Here is a 19082-nt window from a genome sequence, read left to right as displayed (position 1 = left end):
AATTTCTTCTGTGACCCATTGGTTGTTCAGGAGGTTGTTGTTTAATTTCCTAGTGTTCATGGAGTTTTTGGAGTTCCTTTTATTTTTAATTTCCAATTTCATTACACTGTGGTCAGATAATATGCATGGGATAATTTCAATTCTTTTGCATTTTGGTAGGTATGGTCTATGGGCTAGGATGTGGTCTATTTCAGAGAAAGACCTGTGTGCAGCTGAGAAAAATGTGTATTCTGGTGGTGTGGGGTGGAACACTCTGTAGACATCTACTAAGTCCATTTGTTTGCAGCTTTGGTTCAGATCTGTCATTTCCTTGCTGATTTTTTGTCCAGTTGACCTGTCTCTTTGTGTCAATGAGGTGTTGAGGTCCCCCATTATAATAGTGTTATTAATTAGATGGGTTTTCATGCCTGTTAAGATTTGTCTTATATAATTTGGAGCTTCAATATTTGGTGCATAGATGTTTATGATTGTTATCTCATCCTCTTGCAGTTTTCCCCTGACTAGTATGTAGTGACCTTCTTTGTCTCTTTTGATTGTTGCTGGTTTGAAGTTTACATTGTCTGCAAACAGAATAGCTATACCTGCTTTATTCTGGGTTCCTATTGCATGGAGGATGGTTTTCCATCCTTTGACTTTTAGTCTATGGATTTCCTTTTCAGTGAAATGTCTTTCCTGTATACAGCATATTGTTGGATTTTGTTTTTTAATCCACTCTGCCAGTCTGTTTCTTTTGACTGGAGAATTGAGGCCATTTACATTTATAATTATAACCAATATGTGTTGATTTATCATTGTCATGTTATTTACTTGTGTTGGTTTCCTTCTTTTCTACCTGTTTGCTTGCTTGCTCTTCTTGACATTTCATTTCTACTGTTGTTCTTGAAATTGCAGTCAGGTTTTTCCTCTGTCTAGAATGTCTTTTAGTGGTCTTTGTAATGCTAGTTTGGCACTCATAAAGTTTTTCAATTGTTCTTTGTCTTGAAAATATTTTATTTCTCCTTTGAATTTGAGGGATAGTCTTGTTTGGATCAGTCTTGGTTGGAAGCTGTTTTGTCTCAGGACCTGTAGTACTTCACTCCAAGCTCTTCTCAATTGGATGGTTTGTGCTGAGAAGTCTCCCATGATTCTGATGGGCTTTCTTTCATTGGTAAACTGTTTCTTTTCTCTAGCTGCTTTTAATATTCTGTTCTTTTGCTGGAGATCTGGAAACTTGACTATTATATGTCTGGGTGTAGTTTTATTTTGGTTGTGGTTGTTTGGAGTTCTATATGAAGCATTTACTGTACATCAGGTTCTGTTTCCATACTTGGGAAATTTTCTGCTATTATTTCTGCAAATATTCTTTTTATGTCAGTTGTGTTGCCTCCTGCTGTTTCATTTACTACTATAAGTCATACATTATTTCTCTTTGCCTCATCTTGCAGCTATTTAATTGACTTTTCCTGCATCTTTGTTGATTTTACGAGATCCTTTCTTTCATGGTTGCTAGCTGCCATGCTGTCTTCAAATTCTGAAGTTCTATCTTCAGCTTCATTCAAGTGGTTTTGGCAACTTTCAATGGAAGTTTTCTTTCCTGGAAGTCTCTTTGAATCTGGTTCATGCATTCTAAGTCCTTTCTATATTTTTCATTTAATGCTTCTGTCCATTGCCTTTGTTCTTCTATTTTCTTATATGTTTCTTCTTCAGACATTTTGAGCAGTTCTTTCATTATTATTGTCATTTCATTTTTTTGCCTGAGAGATTATTTGTGATCTCATCTCTTCTATGGCCTTATGGAGTTGTTTTTTTACTTTCATTGCAATCATTTCAGCTATTTCAGGCATGTGTTTACCAAGTTCTCCTATGTCAATGTCTCCTGGACTTGTTCTGAGTGGGGTGGAGTTCTTGGATTGTGATTTAGTCCTTCGTTTTGTCATTTGATACCAGATGCAAAAAACTCATTTTCCCTCTTCAGTGACTGCACAGCAAAGGCCACTAGTGTCCCTAGCTTTCCTGTTGGTCAGCTTTGCCCCTCAGTGTCTGCTGAGAAGCTCTACATAGTCTGGGGTTTTCCGGCAGTTGTTGATTTGTATCTAGTTTTCCCAGGTCTCAGACACAGGCATTGGTGTCAGCTGGTGGCAGACTCTCTGATCCAGAGTCCCCTTGCAGTTCAGGGCACGTGCATGGCCCAGACTCAGGTTGCACTGGTGTGACAATCCCGGTCCAGTGAACCTATGTCCTGAGGCAGTTCAGGGTACAGGCAAAACCCAGACAGGGACTGCAGTGTCAACAGATTGTGAACCACCTGATTCTGTGTCTCCAGTCAGTTCAGGACACATACAGGAACCAGATGCAGAACAGACAGACAGCAATTACAGACTACTGGCGCCTGCGACACCCCAGGGGGTCTGGGCACAATTAAAGTACTGACTCGGTCCACGGGACCAGCAGCTCTTGGAGCACTCTCTCACTCAGCACAGGGCCAGTGCAGGGAAGGCCTACATGCGAATCCCAGTCAGTGCAGTCCCCTGAGCTTCTGAGTGAGGAATTCCTGTCTGGCTCTCTCCATGAGTTTCAGCAGGGAACCATGCTCCGACTTGATCCACTGGACCAACAGCTCCCAATAAAAGTTTTTTAAAAGTTACAACTGTCTGAATAAATAACAGAACAAGCTCAAACTACATACTGTCTACAAGATACATTATATATAAGGACACAACCTGGCTGATGTCAAAAGATGGAAAGGGATGTTTCATGCAATGTAGAATGAAAGAGAGCGGGAGTAACTATACTAACATCAGAAAAAAACAGCCTTAATCCAAACACTGTTACAAAACACAAAGAACATTATATAATAAAAGTGTCAATTTGCCAAGAAGATAAAGCAGTATAAATATTTATCCAGTCAATATCAGCAATTTCAAATATTTGAAGCAAATATTGACAGAAATGAAGGGAGAAGCAGACAGCCAGAGAATAATAATAGGCTACCTCAATATCTGCCTTCCTTTAGTGAATAAGACAACTCAATGGGATCAATGAGAATTAGAAGACTTGAACAACACAGGAGACCAATTGGATTTAATGAACATGAGGAATGCTCTAGCCATTCTCCTTGAATGTGTGTGGAACATTCTTTAGAACAGAAGTTGTGTTAGGCTACAAAGCATACAAAGTACCCAGCATTTGAAAATAATTATCTGATTCATCAAAGAATTGTCTTACCAAAATCAAATAAATTTTCACTATCTAATATTATGTTTTCATCCTCCTCATTGATATAGTTAAAACACAATTCCACATCCATGTTGAAACACACTTGACTGTCAGTCACAGCCATATGTTGAAAACAAATATGATAGCTCAGCATAATCTAGTGTACGTATTCAAAAAGAAGTCAATTGGCTATATGGAATTTATAACAGAGTGTTATATATTCTATTATTATTTGTAAATTGTGTGTTAAATATCCTTTTTATCAGTGAAAATCATAATATTGTACCAGGCTTTTTGAGAACAGGTGTAAAACACTTATTAGCACATCACTGATATTATCATTTTCCTGTTCGTTACATTTCCAAATTTTTTTATGCACTTAATGTTTCAACTCAAGTATTACTATGTATTATTAATATATGTTATTATATATTTTTATTACTATTGCTTTATATTTAAACTTATTAATCTTATCAGTCTTTCTGTTATCAACTCTAAAATCTGTCTACTAAATCCCTACTTTTAGTAATCTAATACTTTAAATTCTTGACTGTGCACTTGATTATCTGTTATAGATTCTGGTGAAATCGTTCCTCTTTTTCTCTATTCACACAAACATGGTAATCACAATTGTTTTAAAGTTTATTTCTAGTAACTCTAACACCTGAGCTATCTGCATGGATTGTCTTTCTATTGCTTGTTTTTCTACAATATTTTTTAACCTTGAGGAATCAAGATTCTTGCTGTGCTTTGTAGTTTTTAAAATTAAATTCTCGAATTAGCTATGCAAAGTAGAAGGTCCTGGGTAGATACCTGGCTCAGAGTTTCCCTCACAGGGAATTATCTGAATCAAATCAAGTACTGAACTGACTTGTTGCTGGGTGTTCTTCATCTGTTTTGCATCTCCTTGTAGGGCCTAACCTAGTGGACTTTCCAAATGGAAGCCTGCACTACGTACAGAAGCCCTTCTTCACTGAAGGTCCCTGGCTTGGCAGTTTAATTCAGAACTGAGTGTATAGTAAAAAGTGATTTTTTTTCCAGCGCTTTTCTACTTATCTCTTTTGCCCTTTGTTCTCTGAAATACAAGGTTATGCAAAGGCCTCAAAAGCCAAATCAAGGCATGGTGTTCTCACTTTTCTGCTATTACCTTCTTTCTGCAATCTCGACTACTTGCATCCTGGCTACCATTTTCAGCCTGAAATCTGTTTCTTTTTCTGCTAGGGTTATGGGGTTTCCAAAAATTTTACTCTCTTCTCTACTTACAAGCAAATTATATTCAAATTGTTATTTCCCCTCTTTTTGCAGTAAAATTGAAATTTGCACAAAGAGAAAAGCTACTTTTACTTCACATTTCTCTGATTTGTTTCTCTCAGGGATCTGAGACTCTCAAACCCTAGTTGTCTCTTAGCTGCTGATGCTTTCAAACAGATTTCAAGCACAAATTTTTAAAGCTAGGTTTCCTGGATATTTTCAGTATGAACACTGGCCTGCTAGAACTAGTCTAGTATGACTCCACTTGCTGATTGCATATGTATAGCTTTCTGTGTGAAGACAAAGACCTCTTCTGTATGTTTTCATAACATTCTGTGAATAATTTCAAAATAATTAGCACTCTGAATGACAAAGGCTTGTGAAATGCTAGACTAGGAACTTCTAGAAGGTAAAGAGTGTCCTGTTTTTCTTTGTATTCCCAATACCTGACACATTATTGCTGCTAAATAAATGAGCGGCTAATAAATAATGTCAAAGTGTGGGAATAGACCTGTAGCTATATGAACCAAACAATAGGTTATTTATCTGACAGACATCCTGAAGTTTATTTTCCTCTACCTATATTTTAAAAATATCTTATTTTTCCAGTATTTTAAAATATTTTTAATTTAAACCTTCAACCTGCTTAGAATTTATTTTGTTGCTCAATTTCAAATAGAGTTATATCCCTTAAGTTTTTTTTAAGGAAAATAAGAGTGTCAAAATAAGGGTAATTTCTTTTTTATGGACCAATCATATATTATTTTATCTCACTTGCTAGAACGACATGCTTTTTGATTGAAAGCAATATTTTTTAACATTGTAAACCTATAGTGATCAGACAGATTAAGATTTTTCTTCTGACATTTATGATTTTTAGATATTATTTATTCATTTTGTTTTCTTAGATATTAAAATCATAGAGATGGTAGGGGAAGTACGATTTAATATACAAAAAATAAATATTTGCCTATATAGTTTTAAATTTGCTACTTAGGAATTGACCACATCGATTATGAAGGCTTCTAGATTTCTCAGAAAGGGTTAGCCACCCTATGTCCTGGTCTTTCATTGTTGCTGTGTTATAGGCCACTGAACTAAGTCTTTGAATTGCAGCCCCTATTGTAACGTCTACTAAAGAAAGTGCTAATTAAATTTTCTAAGTGATAATTCATTCTTTTGCAAAACTAAAAGAAATTATGTTGTTGTTCATATTCAAAGACGATCTCATTTATCATAGTCATTAGCTATTGTTTAGCAAATAGTTTATATTTTTTATTCCTTAAAATCTTGTAAGAATCCCATGAAGCAGATACTTCTATGTTCCTCACTTTGATGTTGAGGAAACAGCACACAGAGCTGATGCATGCAGTTTGTCACTACAGTCTTCAGTGTCCAGCTAAAGTCTGATGACTTTGCCTCAGAGTTTCCATAAGATGGAGATTTGTAGGGAAAAAAGTGTTTTTGACTCACTCTTTGCTCTTCTTGCCACTGGCTCTAGTATTTCATTACTTTTTACTCAGAACTGCCTTGGGAATCATCCTTGTATTACTGAGCTTTGTGTTACTGCTTTGAAATGCCTGAGGCGACTAAGTTGGAAAGGATTTATTGAGCTTCCCATTTTGGATGTTTACAGGCATGGCTCTTTCATCTGCTCACTTCTGGGGAGGGCCATGGATGGTGGCACTTCGTGCCAGGAACATGTATGGGAGAAAAACCACCATATCTCCAAGCAGGGAAGAGAGAAAGGAGAGTAAGCAAGATACCCAATCGTTTGAGGGCACATCTCCTTTCTCCTAAAGATCTCCTGTAAGGTCCTACCTCCTCACAGTTCTGACACCTCAGGACCAAGCTATAGAATCATTGGAATTTATTTTTGATAAAATACTATTTCTCCTATGCTCTCTGCCCCATCTCCTCCAAGACATAGTACGGTAATTTATTGTACATACTGATTACTATATTGAAAAATAGGAGCTCTTATAAATAATATATTGGAGAAAATTATAAAACTCTCAAACTTCCAAGGGTTTCTGTTACTCATATATTATTAGTTGGGTGTAAATCACTTTCAAAATTTAAATATAAATTGTGGCACACTCAGCATGATCTGCTTAAACTTTCTTCATAAATAATATTGCTTTCTTGGGGGAGGTGGTGCTGGAAAATATACAATATGATCGATCTCTAGGTAGTCAGTGGTAAAAGAATAGCAGATGGTAAACATTACCTATTAGAGCAGGAAATTATTTCAACATATTTTTTAGCAAGAAATTCTTTAGAAATAAGTAATTCTAGTTGGTCGATTTTGAAAGTAAGCCATATGTTGTTTACATGTTTTGGCGTTTATCCAGTTTCCCTGAAGATGAGAGTGAATTTTTTTACAAAGCCCTTTACTAATTAGATAATAATGAACATAATGAAAACAGGTGTTAAAACTTTTTAAATTAAGAGAACGTATCTTAAGACAAGCTCTGGGAAGAGGATCCTGAAGGAAAAATGATCTGCCACATTTTGTGAAGTGGATACATGTGCATCTTAGCCATTTATACCAACATATACATTAAATAAAGATTTAACTGTTGTTTCTTAGTACTGTGATAGAAATCAAAAGCACAAATCAAAATGAATTTTCAAATATCTTCCATTTTACATGAACTACTCAATACGAGTGCATACAGTATGTGCAATATTGAAATCTAGTTACCGTCTTAAAGCTTTTCAAACTCATTAGGCTGATAAAAAAATAACTGAAGGTAGCCCAAAGATTTTGCCAGAAGCCCAATTAAACAGAGTCCACTCTTTAGCCTGTAGGTCCCCTCACACCTGAGTCACAGCAACACCCATAAAGTCCAGTTCTTTTTCTGCACTGAAAGTGTAGGGGTAGATGATGGAGATTACATTGCTTCTGCCACAAAGGAGAATAATTGCAGCCAGTGGGGGAAGGGTGATATACTAGTAACAGCAGCTCCTGCCATAAAGGATGTGGAAGTAAGAATCATACTGGGGAAATCAAAAAGTAAAAAAGGACAAGGTGATTGGCTGGGTGGAAACTGACTCAAAGTAGTGTTGTGAACCCAGCCTTTGAACCTGAGGGGGGAAAGTTTTCCTGCCCCAGGTTCTTTTTCCCCATGAAAGAGAGGGGTATGTTTGAACTATATGAATGTCTGTGAAGAAAATGAGTTCAAAAGAGTACAGTGACAAAACTATTAAAGTGCATTATGTATCAAAATATATTATGATGTATTTATTTACTATCTCCCCCAAAATGGAACTGCTCTGTTTGAAAATAATGTGTAAAACTCTGCCTTCATATAATATGGGCTAATGCTAGATCTCTTCTGCTGTGGCAGAGGCACTTAAATTCCACTTATGACTATTTCTCTAAATGATTAGTGCTTATCGTGATTATTCTCTGAATAATATATGTATGCAAAGTGTGGCGGCAGGGATTTGCTTTTGTTAGCATATCTCCTCCCCCACCCTGAAGCCTCAAGGCTCCACACATTGATGCTGGAGAGAGAAAATGGTTGTGCGTGTGTGTGTGTGTGTGTGTGTGTGTCTAACCTTCAAGTTGATGCAATGATGATGATACATGTACACACACACAAAATATGCTTCCCTTGGTGATGCCATTCTTAACATCTTTTTATCATTTTACAAAAACTAAAAGTAAGCAGGATGCTTTAAATTTAAGTGGGGGGAGTGTTTCCAAATAGCTTCATAGAGCATTTTACAACTGGAGATCTAATATAGCTGAGAATGGCACTTTTATTAAATAATTCTGTGATCTACCAGCCATGTTCTTCCCCAGTGATCTCCCTGTAACAAAATGCATAGCTAATCAACAACCCGGGCTGCCAGTAAACTTATTGGGGGATTAAATCCTAAAGGAAGGAGCCCATCGCCCTAGAGGAAGACTGAGTGCGGGTTTCCGAGTCTTTGAAGGCTCATCTCAGTAGTCCCACTGCTAGAATGTGCTCTGTTGTCATAGCAACACCATCTCCTGCTTCATACAGGAAAGATTAGCTCTTACTGTGCAGAGGAGAGAATTTAGGGGAAGTCAGACTAATCCCTGGGTGCACTTCGAGGGAAAGGTTGGACCTCGCCTGAGGGATGCTGGATCGGCAATGATAGAACTGGCCTGCCACAGACACTGGTATTTAAGTTGAAGAGCAGAATTCACCGTAAGTGTAAGCTCCTCCAGAGTAGAATCCTGATGAATGAGGTGTGTGTAAGTCTTGTTCAAGACTGTCCCATGCAGCAGGAGGATGACAGGGGACTCTGACAGAATGCCAGTGTTTTCCTAGTTTAGCAAACATTTAAATGGTTTACCAGGTCAGTAACTTGAGGGAAAAATCTTAGATACTTTAAAGATGTTCGTGTAAAATATTGGGAACGTGGCAACATTAGATGAACAAAAATGCATTGTGTGCTTTTGGTGCTTAATTTATTTATCCCAAGTTTTGTGCATTTGAATTTAAAATTCCTTAGAGAAAAAATAATTGCAGAAGCAAGCCATATTCTAAGTAAGTTATGTTTCTTCAACACCAAAAGTGGTGAAATTTCATTTTAAGATTGCAAGTGCTCTTTTTCGATTATGAATACATCTTTTTAAAAACCCTCTTAGAAGCATGGAAGTGGTGTAGTTCTTTTAAGATAAGTGTAATATGATGGAAAGGTATTCTTTGGAGAGAAGTAAATTATTTAGCTGTTGTATGTTGGTGTTGGTGCTTCAACTTGTCAGCATAAAGCGTGTGCAGTATGTGAATCCTTTAGGATTTCTGTTCTTGCCTCAAATCTTTGTGGGTTTGTTCAGATTTATTCCCCTTGGTTTATATTTACACAATGCCTTCCATAATTACCAGTGATTAAAATTTTTGGTTTAAAAGCTGGAAACTTTTGTATGAATTTGAAGTGTTGGATACTAATATCTATTGTGGAGATATATAGTCTTTCAAAAACTTAATTACTTCAAAGGATACTTTAATTCACATACAGAAATGAAACTCCTTTTTCAAGAATAAATGGATTTTACATAATATATTACTAGGATGCAATCTGTGATTATGATTTCCAGTTCATATTACCTAGAATGTATTTTTTTATTTAAAATAGTCATGGTAAAGTTGTTTCATACTGTATTCATTGTATTTTTCAATTGTTTATTGACTATGTATTCATATATTTGAAAATGGGTTTTATTTCCCCTGTGAACAATCCTTGGTTACTAATATTTTACACACAACTAACATGACTGTCTATGTTAAATATAACCATTATCATAAAAATATTTAATTACTATTTGAAGTGTGTTTAATTTCTCAGAATGGGAGAGACTTGGGTGTTGTTGCAAAAAAAATTTAAAAAGGAACATGATCACATGTGCACTGCATTTCTCAGAAACTTAAGCTGTAGTAAGCAATAGGTCTCAGACTGGTAGAGATGTATTAAAATATTTCATAAAATTATTGTCTTCCCATGTCAGAAAGTACACATGAAACCAGGAAGGACATACTTGGCTTAATGGCATTCAGGTTGTCACTATGCAGACCCTGGCACTCTTAAGAAAATGGAGACAAAGCAGGAAGTCAGGGAGCCCCTTTTAGTAGCTGATTTCAAATTACTCAACAGTTTTTCAGTGATTCCTAGAGGTAGTGTAGGGTAGGGCCCTTAAATATTGCAAAGAAAAAGGATCTAATTTACTTCTTTTTACACTCTTCTGTAAACACACCATAATGGATTATCTTTCTTTATAGAGTTTGGACAAAAATAGGAGACACCAATGATTTTATTCTGGAAAAAATGTGAAACTTAGAGGTTACCACATGATGCTAGGCTTAGATTTGATAAAGCAAGACTAGGAAATCAGGAGGAAGGCTGAGCAAACACAAGCTCCCTTCACTGGGCCATAAAGTGCATACATGGAAAGTTACAGCTTTAAACCATCAAGTTAGAGTTTTGGTTCCTTCATTACCTTAACTCAAAGTGCTCAAGAGGTATTCCTACCTGGTTAAACAAACACAAACATAACAATAAGGTTTTATGTTACTCAGAATTTTCTATTTCTTTTCTTCTGTGCTATACCTTTGGGACATGTGCTGGTGATTGCCCTGGAGCCCAGTGCAGTCATCTTAAGACTGATGGGTATTCCATATCTCTCTGAGGAAGGTTTGGTTTAGCCCTTTGTCTCTTTTCGGGTATTGCTTGATAAGGACTGGGTCATCTTCCAAATCCTAATTATCTTTTAAAAGGTAATAATTCAGGTATCTTTGAAAGAGGAAAATACTTTACCCTTGAATTGGTCTTAAAGTTTTGGAGAGTCATTTGGAAGCTCTGAGTCATTTTAAGAATAAAAGTCTTCAGAACAGGCAGGCGTGGTGGCACACGCCTGTAATCCCAGCACATGGGAATTTGAGGTAGGAGATAGTTGCGAGTTCAACAGTGGCCCAAGAAATTCACATCATGAACACCCTCTGGGGAACACTCAACAAACAAACATATGGGAGGCATTGATATATGATTTGTATAATAGTCGGTTATCAGGTAAAGTTAGGATAAAACCTAATAATGTCCAGTAGAGTTGATGGATAATGTATCTATTATGAGGATATTGAAGATAAAAATAGTTAACACAAAAGATGATGCTGGGATATGAAATCATTTTGTATTTGCTTTTAAAAATCAAATTAAAGTTATATTTAACCATATTTGATTCAATTCAATGTAGGTTAGAAAGACCATTTTAGAGAAATGTTAAATTGTAACAACTTCTCCTTCTTGAATTTATGCTGATGTAAATTTTTTATATTCTTTCACATTGACTATGTATTTCAAGACAACATGTTAAATATTTTACTTATTTGTTTGTTTAGAGTTGTGTGTGAGCAGATGTGTGGCATGCTAAGGGGAAGATAACTGGAGAAGTTGTTGAAATCAGATTGTATGAAGACCAGTGTCAGCCTGGGATTGATATTTTGGTTATGTGTATGATTGATAGCAAGTGGGGGCCCCTGAGCATCTTTGAACCAGTAGTGAGAAATGGAATAGTGCACTACAAAGACAGATGCTGCTCTTATGGTACAAGGTGCATATGTAGTTATGAGCAAGAGTTGACAGAGATGATTAGGATTGAAAGCCTAAATTAGCATGGAATTGCTAGGATTAAAGGTGAAGAACTGGCGAAAAACCACTCAAAGATACCTAATTTATGGAATTTCATACGTGAATTTATCCATTCAAGAATTATTTGGCCTTGCTCAATGAATGGGCGACAATAAGATGCTAATAGTTACAAGGTAAGTGGTAATTATTGAACATAAGGTTTCCATAAAGATAAGGTTTCCATAGGAACACTTGGTGTGACAGTCATGATCAATAGACAGAAATTCATAACATTCTGGGCTAGGCAGTGAAGTAAAGTAAGCACAGAGGATAGACGTGGCCAAGGATTGGATATCATTAAAGAAAGAACCATCAAGGCTCAAATGCATTGGTGCAATTACTAGCCAGAGAGAAAGTCAAAGGAAGAGGGGTTTGCTAGAGCTGTGGTGGTAATGAGAGGCAGCAATAAATTTTATTTTAGGAATCTGAGTTTTGATCTTTAAGACTTAAAAAACAAATACTGCATTTGATTATAATAGGTAACTATAGGGGAGGGAAAGAGGCTGCTTGCTGCCGCTCCTCCCTTTTGCTTGTTACAGCAGAATTCAGGTTGTATTCCACAAGAGACCAACTCTATTGAGAACAAAATGAGTTCCTTATTAATTTGAGGCTAGCCAACTTTCCTCCCAGTTGCCAATCAGGAAAGTGGGCAAGGGGACTACCTTTGTTCCCATCTTATATACATTTTTGGTTTCCATGGTAACAGATTGGAATGTTGCAGCCCCAACCACACGTTGTTTTCCTTGTGCCAGGTGATGGCATCAGGCTCTGGTCATGAGCCCATCCACAATGATATATACTTTCTGTACTCTGTTTTATATGTCCCCCTGTAGATAAGCATACATTTCCTTTATGGTTACAATGTTTATCTAGGGCCAAGGAAGGGATGAAACAACCCAGGCAGGGTCATAGGTGATTATCTGGGCCTGAGTGATTTTTGCCTTTGGAGACGCATTCCAGGGCGAAGTCAGGACTGCACAGTTAACTTTTTACGATGCTTCCAGGATGTTTCTCAACACACATTTTGAGGCTTGAATTAAGACTAGAACTATTCTATCTTAAAAGGATATGCTAAGAGTCGCCGTCCCCTGCATGCTCTTGTTTTTGCTGTGTTCTGACACCATGAACCGTTGCCCTCTGTTATGTGCCACCCTGCCTTGGAACCACCCGAGTATGGACTGAAGCCTCCACAAACTGTGAGCTAAATAAATCTTTGCTTCCTTAATTTTGGGCATCAGGTATTTTGTCTCAGCAATTAGAGAAAAGTAACCAAGATAGTAACTTTTAATTTGGCTGTGGGTCACACTACATTCTGCACAAAATTTTAAAACACTTTTAGTATTTGTTGGGTTACTTTCTACTTTTAGTTTCCCCTAAGATATTCATGTATCATATAGCAATTAGGTGAAAACTTCATATGTGTTTTTTGTTTTAAGTTATATAACTTATTATTAGAACCAAAAACTTACCTTTGCTACATGGTGATACTTCTAATATTTAATAATTTTAACTGGAAAAGTTTAGTACTTTGCTCTTGATGTTAATATAGGACAAAAATAAATTCAACACGAAGGGAAAAAAGTACATATTCAATTGAATGGTGGGACATTTTTGAAGAGTTACCCAATTAGTTAGGAACAAAAGCATTTTCTTTTTCTTTTTTCTTGATAATTAGTGTAATTTTCTATCATTGTAGTTCTGAAACGATGATAATGTTAATAATTATGCTAACAACAAAAACAACCTCAATGATTAACAGTTGTTGGTGGTTTAAAGTTTTTAACCATTGGTGAAATTTAACTATGCAATCCTGGCAAAAAAATGACCCATATGAAAGAAAGACAGAAAACATAGTTCATCAGAGTTTGAAGATAGGTTGATGCAAGGGTGACTAAAAAGTCTGGACAGAATTTCACATACATTTGCACAGTAAAGTAGAGAAAACAATTACAAATCTTGAGCTCCTCAATAGATTAATGGAAGCACTGATGCTTTTCTCCCATTTATCTACTTAGGTGGATGGAGGTGCATATTTACAGCTTGGAAGTATCAACCTCTGCATAGGAAAATCAAAAGATTGGGACCTCTGTGAGGACTCTGTGTGTTTTAAGGAAAGCATGCTGAAGGGCTGGGGATTTAGCTCAGTGGCAAAGCGCCTGCCTGTCAAGTGCAAGGTCGTGAGTTCAGTTCCTGGTACCAGAGAAAAACAAAAAAAAAAAAAAAAAAAAAAAAGAAAGCTTGCTGAAGAAGGGATGCGGAGATGAAAGTCTTCCTTCTTCAAAGAAAAAGTAGCTTTCAGCCTTACACAACAAACCTTTTGTGCAAATTATCTCTTTAGATTATCATAATACTGGAAGACACATATAATTACATTATGCGCCAATTTTATTAGTGTGGAAACATGTTTAGAAAGGCCAAAGACTATAACTCATAAACAAAGAATTATTCCTGCTCACTGCATGTCTCAAATTATCATTCCTTAAATGAGGCACTTCAGTCAATTTTGGATACTACATGGAGACATATTGATGAGGACAATTTTTTAAAATTCTTGCTTTGTGTGTATCTTTACCTATATGCCCCATGTTATAAATTCCCAGGCTGTTAGTCAGTATCATACCTCATAGAAAGTTATCCTAAATGATAATTGACAAATACCTTTTAACAGGAAGAGTTCTGTTCTGAGATTCAGAAGATTATTCACCTGTATACCCATCCATCCATCTATCAATCATACATCCATCTGTCATCTATCCCTCTACTGAGTCAGTCATTTTTCAGTCATTCAATGAGCATTAATAAATTCCTCCCCTGGATCTGTTATTCCCTAGGCACACTGTAAGAATAAAAAGAAAATGAGAGTCTATCTCTCCCCTCAAAAATAATAGTATTTTCCTTGTTGTAGACACAACTAGAAGCTCTGTGAGCATTTACACATTTAATATTAATAAGGATCCTATAATATAAAAACTACAGGCACCCTGTTCTGTCATAAGGAAAGTAAGGCACAGAGAGATTATGGCCAAACTACACAGTTTGTACGGCAAGGGTTGGGTTCTGAATCTATATTTCAGTGATTGCAAAGCCCATGCTCTTACCTATGATACTATTTCTCCTATTCAAAAGTGTGAAAAGTGCTCTGACAAAGGTTTGTACACCATACAGTGCTGGCAGAAGGGACAGTACAAAAGCAGACCGGTGGCGTCATCATTGGATGACTTCAGCACGTGACATTTTTCTTGTTCATAGTACAGAGACAAGGACTATTTTGTGGAACTGTTTTGGGAAATAAAAGAGGTAACTAAGACAAAGAAACCTACACCACACTAGGTACTTAATAAATGCTATTAACGACTTACCACCACTCATCTGCCAATTTCATTATCAGTTAAACCTTAAAGTTTTATTTCCTTCCTTCTTTTTTGATTAGTACTCCTTTGATTGGTATTGTCTGATTGATACATTGTCTAGTCTGTGGATACACATGCTATCTCTTCTTAACCTCACCTGAAGTATAAAGAGCAACAGACAACTTTTCTAACACTTGATATTCACATGAATTCTCTGAGATTCCTAATAGTTGGGATGGGAGACAATGGGCATATTCCCCCAGACTTTAGAAGATACCATCATGTTTCCTGGCCTGATTGTTCTCTCTACTTTCAGAGGAAAAGTGCCTTGGTAGGGCACAAGGCTCAGAATTTTTATTTATGTACATGAACTACCATTATAAGCTAATACACTTGTCTTTCTCTCTGATTCATAGTTTTCACTGAATGGACTGTAGAAAATGATAGGACAATTACAGAGGGGGAAGGAAAGGGCAACACTTGTGATTAGGGCTTAAAAGGAGTTGGTGGAAAGAATCTGAGCCAAAATATACTAAAGGGTACTCAGAACCCATGATCTGTAGAAAAAGCTTCCAGTTTTTGCTCTTGCATACCATGCCTATAAATAATTCTACATTGCTGGGTGATTCTATACTGTACCTTTAAATCTCATGCATAACTTCATGCAACAGAAATAATCTTTTGAAGGCTATTTTTATCTATAATGGATCATTATATCTCATAGCTTTCAATAAAAATAACCATAATATAAGAAGTTCTCTGCATAATAGATATTAAGAACAATAATCCCCATTATGATATGGCTAATGCAATGATTTGTGGAATAAACTCAAGGTTGGTTTTAAAATGAGGATAAGAAATTAACTTTGATTGACATAGCCTCTAACTTCCCCCCTTGTCTTATAATAGTTACTCCAATTAGTAAAATACTTTGTAAAAAGAGAAGAAGAAAAAAGAAAGTCTACTTTTCATGCTTTTCTACTGGCTTGAAAAAGTTTTGAAATTTAGAAAACCCCAGAAGCTCTGGCTTTATTGGATGCTGCATACATGTATCCTCTCCCGAAATTGCTTTAAGCATGTAAAAAATGTATGAGCGATAAGCAAGGGTATTTTTGTATTTTAGCTAATAAGGTCCCCAGGGATGACTGACTTCTCCGTTAAGAGGAAGTCAACATGTTCTTCTCTCAACACTGGTTACACAGAGATATTAAGAGTCTTCTTTGCCCTTAGTTCTTTCCTGTGGCTGCTACTCTGCAGAGAGCAGTGGACATAAGTCCCCAAAATATGGGGTTTTTTGTTGTTCATTTTTGTTACAAATGCTCACAGATTTTTCCCAAGTTCTTCTTTTAATGCTTTTTCAAGATTAAAATTTTAATGTTGCTTTTGCTTTTTGTCGTGACCTCAAGATTTGGGGATCTTTTCCTAGGGGATCCATCTTCTCCTAAAGTTTATATCCTGCTTTTTAGCTTCTTAAGAGAAATAGCAGGGCTGGGACTAACATGATATTATTGATAACTCTCTTATTTTAAGATTTGACTTTGGAGAAATTATTAATTACCAGCAAAGTGTGTATTTTTGGACCTGTAGTAAAAAATTAGATCTATAATCTGGAAAATATTTTCATTATATATTTTGCATCCTAGAGTATATTCAGCTATCAGGTAAAATTTTCTGGAGTGATCCTTGGCAGCTTATCATGCTACTTGCACCACCTCTAACCATTTATAGACTAAGTAAATCTTTTACTTGCAATAAAAGGAGAAAAATGCAGGAAGGCTGTTAAAATATATAGTGTACTATTGACCAAATTTATACACACAATTTCAGTGTGGAATTAGCTTGAATTCTAGATTGCATCACTGTTACTGTGATATATCTTGCGTGGTTCTTTTTGTTCTTGATGCTGAAGTTAGCTATTCAAGGAGATTTTGCTGAGTTATCATAGAGTAATTTTCTGCATAGAGAAATGGGATGCATAAAGATTTCAACAGTCCACATGGATTTCTATCAGTATCTCAGCCCCAAACATCTATGGTACTTTGTCTGTACAAAAGGGCTAAGAATCTGCCTTGAATGCTGTTTTATTTTAAGGTACAACGATAAAGGTATAAAAGACATTAACATAATTTTGTTTTGAAAATATAGTCAAGAAAGAAAATTCCCAAAGCACCAAAATGTGTAAATAAAAATGAAGTCTTTCATATTGCACTTTCAGTGTCTTGTATTCTCAGAGAGTAATATGTTAGCAGTTTGGTATGCACATTTGCAGAAAAGAGAGATAGATGATTCATAGATAGATTAATAAATATTGTTCCCAAGAAACAATGAAGAAGATTTCAAAGATACCAGCTTTTCATTTTTATCATGACTTTCAATGAATCAGTTGTTGGAAAGAATATTTTGCCACTGATTTACTAAAACGGTCATTGTATTTATATCAGCTGTCACTACAAAAGACTTAACAATTTACACACTAAAGAAAAGTGGAATAGGATTGAGGACACAATTATCTTTTTTTGGAATCATGAATTGATTCTGGCAATCACTCAATCCTTCCATAATATGAATGAGAAGTAAATGTACATCTTACATTATACACACAGAAATGGACTAAGCCAAATTACAGACTAGCTCTCAAAATACTGGTCTGCAAGTGTCTGCAGGGCTGAAATGTGTAAATTAGAGACTCGTTGGAGTCTGCTAGCCAAAAGTGAAAACAAAAGTGCTTTCAGCCTGCTAATTAATGCAGCATGTCCAATTTGATCGCAGACAAGAGCCACCAGGCCCTCTGGAAAAAAAGCAGTGGCCTGAGTGTCAAGAAAATTGGGTCCCATTCCATTCTGCCACTCAGTACAAGACCCTCAGTAAACAACTGTTCTTTGTCCTCAGTGTAACCTCACTGTAATTTTAAAACAGAGGTCATGCTCGCTACCTTATTATCTTCTTATAAATGTATAGCAAGAAGAAGGGGGAAAAGTATCCAAAATAAAATTCCAGGAAAAAACATGAAGTAACTGTACCATATTGTTGGAATTTTCATGTTTTGATGTCTATACTTTTTATATATTTTTATCACTGTTTAATGGACATCTGCCAGCCAGCCTATTCAAGAAATTAGTGGAGTACTGCTAGTCTTCAAAGCTCAGTTACTGGTCCATGGCAGAATAAGTACAGGAGTTGGAACAAAGCAATGAAATGTTGGCAAAATCCTAATAATTCAATGGGCTATATCGTCTTTCTCTTTTCAACAAAGAAACCAAGCAAAGTTAATGAGAGGACTGGAGTTTAGGATTTTATGAATATTTAACCTGTGCATGTGCTGTTTTGAATGCAATCTCCTTGCATGTGTACTTTAAATAAGAGGAGATATTAAGACAAATCAGGTAGATATTGAAGTTCAAACCCTTTTAAAATTATTGTTCAGAGTATCACACATAAATTGGCGTGGTTTCTTTTTCTAAAAGCCAAAACTATAGTCAAGTTAGAATTTTATCTAAACTGTTGCTTTGTTCTATCTTTAAAATAGTACTCATTGCACAAAGGAGAAAACCATTTATTTTCTGAGGCACAGGGTCCCTCGATCATAGCACTTTTTGCACTATTACTTAGTAACAACAGTTGAAAGTAATAGTTCAATGGAGTTGTGTACGCAGAAAAAAATTGTGTTTACAGTTTAGTTCATTTTATATTGTTTTGTTGCTAAAATTACTATTGTAAATTGGCTCATATATTCTGTTGCTTATAAGGAAAAAGTACAGTTTTCAGAGAAATTATTTAAATGAAATAAAAATTTAAAATCTCCTTTATTGGCTTTTTATGGTCCAGAGAATATGGCTCAATCCATGTCTACAAAACATAGAAGTGTTTTTGTCAGAAAAAGCAAAACACATAGTATCTTATAACTATGAAGAATTTCTGTTCCTGAAGACATAGTCACATATGGCATAGTTTCTTCCCATGGCTGATGCTTTCAGTGTCTTTGGGAGATTTGGGAGAATGCATGAACTGGTGGACTCGAAAGGTGAATGGTGGAGATGAGAGACCAGGCAATGGAGTCAGCTGTCCCTGGATGCTAACTGAGCCATGGAACTGATGGGACAATGAGGAACTAACTCAAGAGAA

At 36.0% G+C, this 19082-nt stretch overlaps 1 protein-coding gene across 4 annotated transcripts in view; it reads left to right on the top strand.

Moving 5' to 3' along the window:
* The window catches only part of Nol4 (nucleolar protein 4), a 325024-nt gene that overhangs the window by 162058 nt on the left and 143884 nt on the right, over window positions 1-19082 (top strand). The window contains exon 1 of one of the 4 annotated variants that reach the window (XM_013508359.1): window positions 8560-8633. The exons of the other annotated variants lie outside the window; for them this stretch is intronic. The gene's annotated coding sequence lies outside the window, so the exon portion shown is untranslated. Of the gene's footprint in view, window positions 1-8559; window positions 8634-19082 lie in introns of those variants that run through there. 4 annotated transcript variants of the gene reach the window in all.

The sequence above is a fragment of the Chinchilla lanigera genome, unplaced genomic scaffold (genome assembly GCF_000276665.1).
Source record: "Chinchilla lanigera isolate Chin_1 unplaced genomic scaffold, ChiLan1.0 scaffold00001, whole genome shotgun sequence".
NCBI lineage: Eukaryota > Metazoa > Chordata > Mammalia > Rodentia > Chinchillidae > Chinchilla > Chinchilla lanigera.
The sequence above is the reverse complement of the archived record's forward strand: the minus strand, read 5'-3'. Positions and strand labels throughout refer to the sequence as shown.